Source organism: Camellia sinensis, chromosome 3 (genome assembly GCF_055761805.1).
Source record: "Camellia sinensis isolate YWXY chromosome 3, ASM5576180v1, whole genome shotgun sequence".
NCBI lineage: Eukaryota > Viridiplantae > Streptophyta > Magnoliopsida > Ericales > Theaceae > Camellia > Camellia sinensis.
This window is the reverse complement of record NC_138963.1, coordinates 125,102,721-125,113,642: the sequence shown is the minus strand read 5'-3', so window position 1 is coordinate 125,113,642 and position 10,922 is coordinate 125,102,721.

Below are 10,922 nucleotides of genomic sequence, written 5' to 3'. Positions count from 1 at the left end.
ATGTTACAGTCCAAATATATACAAATTCCTAATTAATTAACAAATTAACTAAGAAAATTAATAAAACTGGCATGCAAGCCAGGGACTGCCTTGCTTCTGATGGATGATGCATGTCCGGGTTGTCTTGCGCGAAAATCCACTGGGATGCCCCAATTAGTCTCTGTTTAGCAGTTATTCTTGGAAAGCGCGCCAAGCTCCAAAAAGTTGCTGATTCTTCATTTTGCTGCAACAGAGAGCAGGAAAGGGGCATAGCAATATATTTGCACAGATATATGCATGTCTCGATCCTCGTGCCACCAATCACGCATACCGAGGCATGATGGCCGAGGAGTCGAAATGCACAATTCAATATAGGATGAATGTACATGAAAACACAACAAGACCTAACTCCATCATGGGTAATCCGGAGTGTCGGTGACTGGGGAATTGAGATACATTCCGTCACTCGGAGTACGAAATGCACCTCGTTTCCCGTGCCCGGGCTAACTCCTATCCCGAACACGATACAATATGCATGACATGTATGAATGCAACTAAGATACAGCCTAGCATGCACAATGCTGTGAAAATGAGATGCCTCGAAATACTCACACACGGGCACGCAAACCGAGAAAATGACATACGCAATGCAAATGACATGGAAATATGATATGGGCTTACACTAACATGAGAGAGCCTCAGCCACACTCACATAAGAGGCCGATGGATGAAAATGAAGTGCCTCGAAATGCGTGCACACGGGCACGCAAACCGAGACAATGGCATACGCAATGCAATATGGCTAAAATGGCATATAGAATGCAACATGGACTTATACTAACATGAGAGAGCCTCAGCCACACTCACATAAGAGGCCGATGGATGAAAATGAGGTGCCTCAAAATGCGTGCACACGGACACGCAAACCGAGACAATGGCATACGCGATGCAATACGGCTAAAATGGCATACAGAATGCAACATGGACTTATACTAACATGAGAGAGCCTCAGCCACACTCACATAAGAGGCCGATGGATGAAAATGAGGTGCCTCAAAATGCGTGCACACGGGCACGCAAACCGAGGCAATGGCATACGCGATGCAATACGGCTAAAATGGCATACAGAATGCAACATGGACTTATACTAACATGAGAGAGCCTCAGCCACACTCACATAAGAGGCCGATGGATGAAAATGAAGTACCTCGAAATGCGTGCACGCGGGCACGCAAACCGAGGCAATGCATACGTAATGCAATGTGGCTAAAATGGCATATAGAATGCAACATGGACTTATACTAACATGAGAGAGCCTCAGCCACACTCACATAAGAGGCCGATGGATGAAAATGAGGTGCCTCGAAATACGTGCACACGGGCACGCAAACCGAGGCAATGACATACGCGATGCAATGGCATGGAAATGGCATATAAAATGCAACATGGACTTATACTAACATGAGAGAGCCTCAACCACACTCACATAAGAGGCCGGTGGATGAAAATGAAGTGCCTCGAAATGCGTGCACACGGGCACGCAAACCGAGGCAATGCATACGCAATGCAATGGCATGGAAATGGCACATAAAATGCAACATGGACTTAGACAAACATGAGAGAGCCTCAGCCACACTCACATAAGAGGTCGGTGGATGAAAATGAAGTGCCTCGAAATGCGTGCACACGGGCACGCAAACCGAGGCAATGCATACGCAATGCAATGGCATGGAAATGGCATATAAAATGCAACATGGACTTATACTAACATGAGAGAGCCTCAGCCACACTCACATAAGAGGCCGGTGGATGAAAATGAAGTGCCTCGAAATGCGTGCACACGGGCACGCAAACCGAGGCAATGCATACACAATGCAATGGCATGGAAATAGCATATAAAATGCAACATGGACTTATACTAACATGAGAGAGCCTCAGCCACACTCACATAAGAGGCCGATGGATGAAAATGAAGTGCCTCGAAATGCGTGCACGTGGGCACGCAAACCGAGGCAATGCATACGCAATGCAATGGCATGAAAAATGACATACAAACATGCTAATGAAATTTCAGCACTGAAATGTGGGGGAAAACAGCCCCGAAATGAGGCGAAAGTACACCCGATGCATGGAATAGTCCCGAAACATGGATTTTGGCACCCGAAATGGCCTATAGCTATACCAAATATGCAAAATTGGCACATGGAATGTAAATACAGAAGCAAGGCAGTCCCAAAATAAGCACTTTTCCAGTTTATAGCATGGCCAAACAGTGGACAAAAACAGGGAAAAACTAGCATGCGAAAATGGGGATTAAACATGAGATTAAGAAGCAACTCACAGCTTCTGTCCCCAAACAGGTTAGGGACCTTCAACAAAGTTGAAGGGGGGCCCAAAATATGATCTTTTCCAGAACTGAAAAAACCTCAAAAACCAACACAGGTATGGCTGCACTCTTGTGCAAGAAAAAGGGCCAAAAGATGGCCAAAGAAGGAAGTGGTATATACAAAGCCCAAACAGAAAAATATCCTTCTACAACACTGAAGAGGGACCAAAAATATGCACATTTACAGAACTGTAAAAACCCCAAAACAGTATACAAACATGCTAGAAATGCCATGCAAGATAGGGGTCAAAAGTGGCTATAACATGAGGTATACAAAACATTCACCAAACAGCCAAAGACCCTTAATAAAAAATGAACATGGGGTCAAAATAAGACTATTTATAGCTCTGAAAAATGACCAAAAATGGAAGCAAGATAGGCCAACAAATCATGCAAAAATGGGGATTAAATGAGAGATATAACATGAAGTGTATGAAATATGTCTCGAATCATGAAAGGCCCTTAATGAAACATGAAGAATGGGCCAAAATAAGACCTTTTATAGCTCTGAAAAATGACCAAAAATGGAAGCAAGATAGGCCAACAAATCATGCAAAAATGGGGATTAAATGAGAGATATAACATGAAGTGTATGAAATATGCCTCGAATCATGAAAGGCCCTTAATGAAACATGAAGAATGGGCCAAAATAAGACCTTTTCTAGCTCTGAAAAATGACCAAAAACAGAAGCCTAATAGGCTGCCAAGTCATGCAAGAAAATGGCATTCAAAGAGGGTATTGAAGCAAGTGCAAGATGGAGGGCTCAAACAGGGTTGAGCCCTTAATGAGACATGAAAATGAGCTCAAAAAAATGACCTTTTCATTTTTGGTCGGAGCTCAAATATTCAAGAAAGAGAGGCTAAGAAATGATGCAAAAATGAGCTAAAAAATGGGGGAAATGGACTCACCCTTGAAGATCAATACTTTTGTTGCTTCTTGGACCAAATTTGTTGCCTCTTAGCTGCTGGAAATCCTCCCCTTGCTGCTGGAATGGAGTGGTGGTGGTAGAGCTTGGTGGTGTGGTGTAAATGGTGGTGTAGGACTTGGAGTTTTTGAAGAAAATGAGAGAGATGGAGGGAGAGTTATGTATTGAGACTTGAAGACCAAATTTTCTAACCTCTAATACCAATGCTTGAAGCTGGTTATAAGGACCAAAAAGGGAGAGACAAGGAGGGGAAAAGGTGGGGGAAAAGGAGGCAAGTTTTCCCCCACAAAATATCTCCCGGATTGAGATATTTTCTGGGGGAAACAGCTATACAGCTGTAAAGTGCCAATTAAGAGGATCACGGCCGGCCAGAAAAAATGGAGAAAAAAGTCATCCACCAGGTAAGTGGCCGGCCGGCCAGAAAAAATGGCCAGCCGGCTAGGTCAAAGGGAAAAAAATGGCCGGGCACCTCCTAGGATGAAGCCCCAGAAGTTAGCTTTCCAATGGCGCAAACCTTGCATTAAAATTCCTCCTGTAGAAAAAGTTATGCCCTTTTCCGTGAAGCCACGCAGATTCGGTCCAACCAGACTTCAACCAACCACATCTCCCCCCCCCCCCCGGACTTGGACTTGGGAGATTCTTGAATGCAAAATGAAGCCCCGGAAGTAAGCTTTCCAATGGTGGTGGCCTCATATCTTAATTCCTCTTGTGCAAAGAGTTACGCCCGTTTCGGTGAAGCCGCGCAGATTTTTCTCCTTCCCGGATTCATGCTGAACCACTTTTGACCAAAAGGAAGTTGGCTTTTCGGCAAAATTGCTGGCCTCCCACCAACTTTTGGTGTCCTCCCATGTGTGTACATCACAAATATGTGGTTTGGGGTTAGAGGAAGTGGCCCCAAGATGTTCAACATTCCAATTAAAGAGGGGGGTCAAAAAGTGAAAGTGGAATTACTGGCCGGCCATAACTTTTTAGGGTCCTCCCATGTGTGTACATCACAGATATGTGGTTGAAAGTTGGCAACAGTGACTCAAGGGTGTTCAACATTGGCCCGGAAGTTAGAAAAACGGGCGTCGGAGGGCGCCGGAGGATGTATAACTGGTTGCTGCAACAATTGCTGGCCTCCTGCCCTTCTATGGCCTTCCCGGTGATGAAACAGAGGCACCTGCCAAAAATGAACGAAAACCGGTGCAAAACGGATGCTCGGGGGCCAAAACACGCAATTCGGGGTCCCGAAAGTGGCATTCGGCCACGAAGTGGGTTTCTGAGACCCCAGTGTCCCTCAAAAGGGAGCAAACAAGATGTATGCCAAAAACTGGAGCAAACGGAGACGGTTAGGCGGTCCCGAACCGAGGCACACGGCCTGACGGCTCCGAAAACCGAGAACCGGGCTCCGAAATGGGCAAAATGGCCTACGGCCACAAAATGTAGCGCACGGCCACTGAGAGATGGTCTATGGGACCTCTCTCTTCTCTCAGGAAAAGAAACAGAGAAAACCGAGTTTGGTTCGCAAACCGAGGCAAGGCACAGAAGAGGGTTCGGAAGTCCGGAGGTAGGGCTCGCGGCCGCGACTCTGAGACTTCTGAACAAGCACATTATGCAACATCACCAAGCGCTCAATCGGTGACGTCTGAGTCTTAAGGTCGGTTAAAAATGGGGTGTCTATAGTAACCAACCACAGTAAAAAGACAACCAAAACAGAGGACACACTGCCAAGCACACACAAAAACTCCTATGCTGACAGAGGAACATAAGAACATTGAATGAATTTTCTTTAAGGAACCTTAAGAGGTTGCACCGGTGATGCCTTTTGGAAGTTGCGATACCGTTTTTTTATTATTATTATTATTATTATTTTTCGTAACAACGATATTGAAGAGTGCACCTTTGGTGGTGTGCATATATGGAATTTATGTGATAATTGATATGTTCTCTCTCTCTCTCCCTCTCTATTGCTATTTTTTTCTATTAAACACTGTGTGTTTGCGTCAAGGTTTGATAAAGTTATATCTAAGATGTTTTTAGTAATAACAATTACATTAGGAGGTTGACACATGGAATGGATGATCATAAGAATGAAAGTACTTGGTGAGTTTATCAAGTAGATACTTATCAAATAATGGAGTAATGGTGGTTTCCTATTATACAGAGAATTGGTTGAGATAGTAGTTTATCTTAATATCTTCATGAGGTTAAATCCTTATATATTTAGAAGTAGACTATTATCCATGTTTTTTCTATTTTAAACCAACTTAAGGCCATAATCTTAGGATGTGGCCTAATAATGTGAGAGATGATATTCATTCATCATGTTAATCCAATGGCCAAAAGAATGTGGCAACAACTAGAGTTTGCAAATTCAACACATGATTGGAGAGAAATATTCTAAAACAATAAGGAGGCTTAGCAGTTATACAAAGGCCATTTGAAGATGGAAAAAGAGACATCCAACATCCAATCCAATCAACTCAAATCAACTACTTATCTCAAAACATCTGTGTCATTTAGTTTACTTTTAGATATCCGTAGCTTTAATTCAGTTATTCCTAAACTTTTTGTATTTCAATCTATTGAAGTGAAATTAAAATTTTAATTTCCCATTCTTTTCAACTCATTGTATTTCTTTTTCTTTTTTTTTTTTGGATAAACACAAAAACTTCATTGATGAGGGAAAACCTTACAAGAAATGAAGAGAGATATCAATAAAGATAGAAGGGGGGGAGGGGGGGGGATGATGAAAAGGCCAACATAAGCCAGCACCAACCCAACAATTGTTGGTGAGGGACCAATAGATACATCGACAAAAAGAGGATTTAACAATGACATGGCATGAATGCCAGACACTGATGCAGCAGAATCTTCTTGAATCAGGTAATACACAGGCAGGAAATGCTAAGTCAGGTATTGCACTGAACCACATGAATCAGGTGTTGCACAGGCAGCCCCAAAACACATCCACCTCAACAGACACCAAAACAGTAGCAGCCTAAACACACCAAATAGTGGCAGAGCAAATAGTCGCAGCCCAAACACACCAAATAGTGGCAGATCAAGGTACCAAGCATCAAAACAAGTAAGACATCACTGATACACCTGCAACAAAAAAATAGCAGCCTGGATACAGAGCTCGCAGGACAACCAAAATACTCTTCTACAAACAGAACTCAACCTCTAGTAACAGTTTTGCCCAAACAATCCAAAATGCCACCCACAACATCAGAAACAACCTACACAGATGGCAGCTGAACAGAAATAGAAACAGACATTACAGCCCAAACAGGTATTGCAGCTGAACAGAAATAGATAACAACATAATCAGATAGTACCAAAAGCAACAAAATCAGATAGCACCATAACAAAAACAGACCAAACTATCAACAAATAACCCTCAACAGCATTCCTTTATCTGATCCAGATTATTGATTAAATCCAATACAGAGTACAGAAGTCCCTTTGCAGAAGCTTTAACCCATAGAGCAAATCTCAACTTAATAAGCTCACATAACTCAGACCCACAAGGCTGCACTCCATTGAATAGACAATCATTTCTTAACTTCCAAATGGACTAGAGAGCAATAGACGGTAAGTCCCTCCACAATCTCCTAACCAATTTCTTATGATTCCAACCTAACCACCAATGAAATAAACAGTTAATAGACCTTGGAACCACCCAAAAACACCCCCACCAGAGCAGCAAATCTGACCATACTTTCCATGAAAATGGACAATGTAAGAGGACATGAGAGGCAGATTCATTTTCAGTATTGCAGAAGACACATAAGATAGAATCACTGTTATGAAGGACACCAATATGTTTTAGGAGATCCCCTGTTTTAACTCTATTCCTCCATGCCAACCAACCCAAGAATTGAACTTTGGGGGGAATGCTCTTATTCCAAACAAACTTACAAATTTTGAGATGAGGGCCCAAAGGAGAATCAGTGAAACTATAAATATCAGAAACCTTAAAGCTACCATCAGTAGAACCCTTCCGCACAGCACAATCTTCTACATCAATACTTAATGAAGGAGCCTCCCCCAACCCAGCAACCAAATTGGTGACCTCAGCCTTCTCCCAATCATATAAATCCCTTCTGAAAGAGAATTTCCACTCCTCTAAACTGGATTTCCTTGCATAAAAAATAGACAGTGTGGCCTCCTTGTCATTAGACAAACTAAAGAGTCTAGGGTACTCATCTTTAAGGCACCTAACACCAGCCCACTTATCATGCCAAAACTTTATTCTACACCCATTCCCAACCTTTATCTGAAACTGCACCAAATAGAACTCCTTAAGAGGTTGATTTTGACCTATAGTGGCAAGAATATCACTCCAAATTCTTGAGTATCTAGATGAAGAGTTCACAGTTGGGATCCAATTATTTTCTTCAAACATGTACTTGCTGCATAATAATCTTCTCCATAAAGCATTTACTTCACATCCAAATTTCCACCACCATTTAAACAATAAGCTTACATTGATATCCTTAATTCTCTTAATCCCCAAACCACCCAGATCCATATTTTTGGTTACTTTTCATCAGATGAACCTTCCTCTTTAAACCATTCCCACCCCACAGGAAAGAAGCTTCAAGCCTTTCAATCTCTCTAACCACTCCAGTAGGCATTTTGAACATAGAGAGATAGTAAATTGGAAGGCTAGATAATACAGACTTAATTAAAATTAATCTACCTGCAAAGGATAGGAGCCTTCTCTTCCACCTAGCCAACCTAGATCTTACTTTATCCAAAACTGGCTTCCAAGTTGATTTCCTTCCTGGATTAGCACCTAAGGGAAGACCCAAAAATTTGAGTGGTAGGCCATGAACCTTGCAATTAAGAGTATCTGCGAAAGAAGCCAAGGTTTCCTCATCTACACCAACTCACAACACTCTTGTGGAAGTTAATTCTCATTCCAGACAGAATTTCAAAGCATCTCCGGATTTTGTGTGCACTATTTGATCCATTTCAGCCTCGCAAAATATTATGGAGTCATCCGCGAATCCATTTCAACTTATTGTATTCCAATAAGTTGAATTGGAATAAAACTCTCAAGTTCTTATTTTTCTTATATTTGTCGAGTGCTCTTCATACTTCAAAACACATAAGAGATTTGAAGTCCTCTTCATTGAGGCAATGAAAGAATTAGGAGATTTTTAACCTCTTGGACCTCACACGTTCTCCTATTACGAAGTCATAAGGTTTTTCATTAATTGCCAAATTTTGTGAAAACAAGAAGCAAATTAAACAAGTGCAAATTTACTAAAAGTGTTATCTAATATTAGACAAGGTGTAAGATGATAATGGGAATGGATTTAAAAATATTTTAAAACAATGCTGTTATACGATGATTAAAGATGTGCAATAACGTGTTTGAAAGATTTGTGTGCAAGTTTTTTGAAAAATTTAAGTGCAATAGTATGTTGAGAATTGTTATGATGCCAATATGATACTAAAGAAATAATGTGCTTTGAAAGGGTTCAATAGGATGCAATGATATGGAATACAGGATTTACTGCAAGACAATTCTTGATTTTGAAAAAAAGTGCAATAATATATTTGGTAACTAAAAATGTTCACTGCGGATATTGTGTATGATTTTGGAATGAGTATGCTATACAAAGTTCAAAATGGAATATGAGGGAAAAATATTGAGTGTAACAGTGAAACCATTCTATCAATTAATAAAAAGTTGGACTAAGTCAATAACTCTTGTCTCCCACTGACTCAACATTATTGTGGTCCCTATATCAAATCAAGATTACTCACCATTACATCAAATATTTATTCAGATACAATAATATACTAAAATTTTATTTTATTTTTGTCATCAAATTTCTATAAAATTTATAATGTATGCTAGAGTGGCTGAAAGAACTCTAACCAACCTAATATGTAGATAGCAAAATAAAGAAAACCAATACAAACTACAGAGATCTCTGTCAATCGCATACATGAATTATCACACTTTTAAAGATTTGTTTGTTTATATTTTTCTTTTTCTTTTTTTTTTTTTTGGTGGTGTTTGGTATAACGAAAAAAGGGAAATACGGTACAGTAGGTGCAGGAAAAGGAAATCATTAGACAGTGGGAGACTTTTTAAATTACAAAATAGGTGCGAAGATTAGTTTACTTTACAAAAGGGTATGAATCATTCTTTCTTTCACTCTTTTTCTTTGTCTATTCTGTCACGTCTCTCTCTCTCTCTCTCTCTCTCTCTCTCTCTCTCTCTCTCTCTCTCTACATTATTTATTTATTTTATTTTCATTTTATTGTTAAAAATATGTATAACATTTTGTTTTATATATAAATCTAATTTTAATAAAATTAGAACCATATTTAAAATTAGATTAAAATTATTAAATATATAAAATAAATTATTTTGAAAATTTACATAACTAACATGAGATGGATAATTAATAATAAAATAATTTAAATAGAAAATAATATTTAAATCCCTAAGTAAAAATGTAAAGATTAACAAAAACAAAGTTTATATTGTGTACAAGTTAAAAAAATAAAAATTAATTTAATGAATAAAATGAAATTTTTTATAAAACAAAAAAAACATCATTTCATATATTTTTTTATCATTTTTTTTTCAAAAAATAAAATTTTAAAAATACATTATTTTTAATATATATATCTTTATATATTTTGAAAGGAAATTATAATATACACCATTTTAAAAGGGTATACTATATGCACCCTAATTATGCCATTTTCTTTTTTATTTGTGACAAATTTTCTTCTTTAGTTATGGTATTATTTTAGTTATACTTCATGTTGTGTTTAGTTATGACATTTTTCTCTTTTTAGTTATGACTCAAAAATTAAAATTATGTCATTTTTCTTTTTAGTTATAAAATGCATATTGAAGAGTGTGCACCACTGTGTTTCCCTATTTTGAAATGCCCCTTCTTTCACCCTCTTTCGTCCTTTGCCACTACTTTCTATGACTTTTCTCACCACCTCTACCACTTCCACCCTATATGTCACCTACCTCCTCCCATTATATAGTTCAATACTCTTTTTTATTTGTCAAACCCTCATCGATACTTCTCCACCCTTAACCATTCCCACTCCACCCCATCCCACCCAACCCAACGCAACACTATAAGCAACCTACCCCCTTCACTCTCTCTCCATCCCCCACTATCCACTTCCACTCCTTCTACTTCCCTCCTTTCCTACCCTCCTCTATGACTTTTCCATTTCTCTCAAACCTTCCCTGATACTCCTCTATCCACCTTCACCACGTCTAACTCATCACTCGTCTACATCTTTCACTTTCTTTTGCCACTCCAAATGCCACCTTCATCCATTTCTACTACTCCTCTACCTTTATTCATCATCGTTCTCCGCCTCATCCCTTGTCACCAAGCCCACATCCTAATTGACCCAAACCCTATACAAGACTTACACCTCACACACATGAGTTGCACCCTACATACAAAAACTTGTACCTCGCCACCACAGACTTACCATGCCATTCACCTTTATTTTTTTTGTTTCTCATCTCTTCATTTCTCTTTCATTCTCACCATCTCTTCCACTTCCCAATGCAAATCACCATGACCCCGCCCTCCACAGTCGTCGACCACTGTAGGATGCCTTTTCGGGCTACCGAGTGC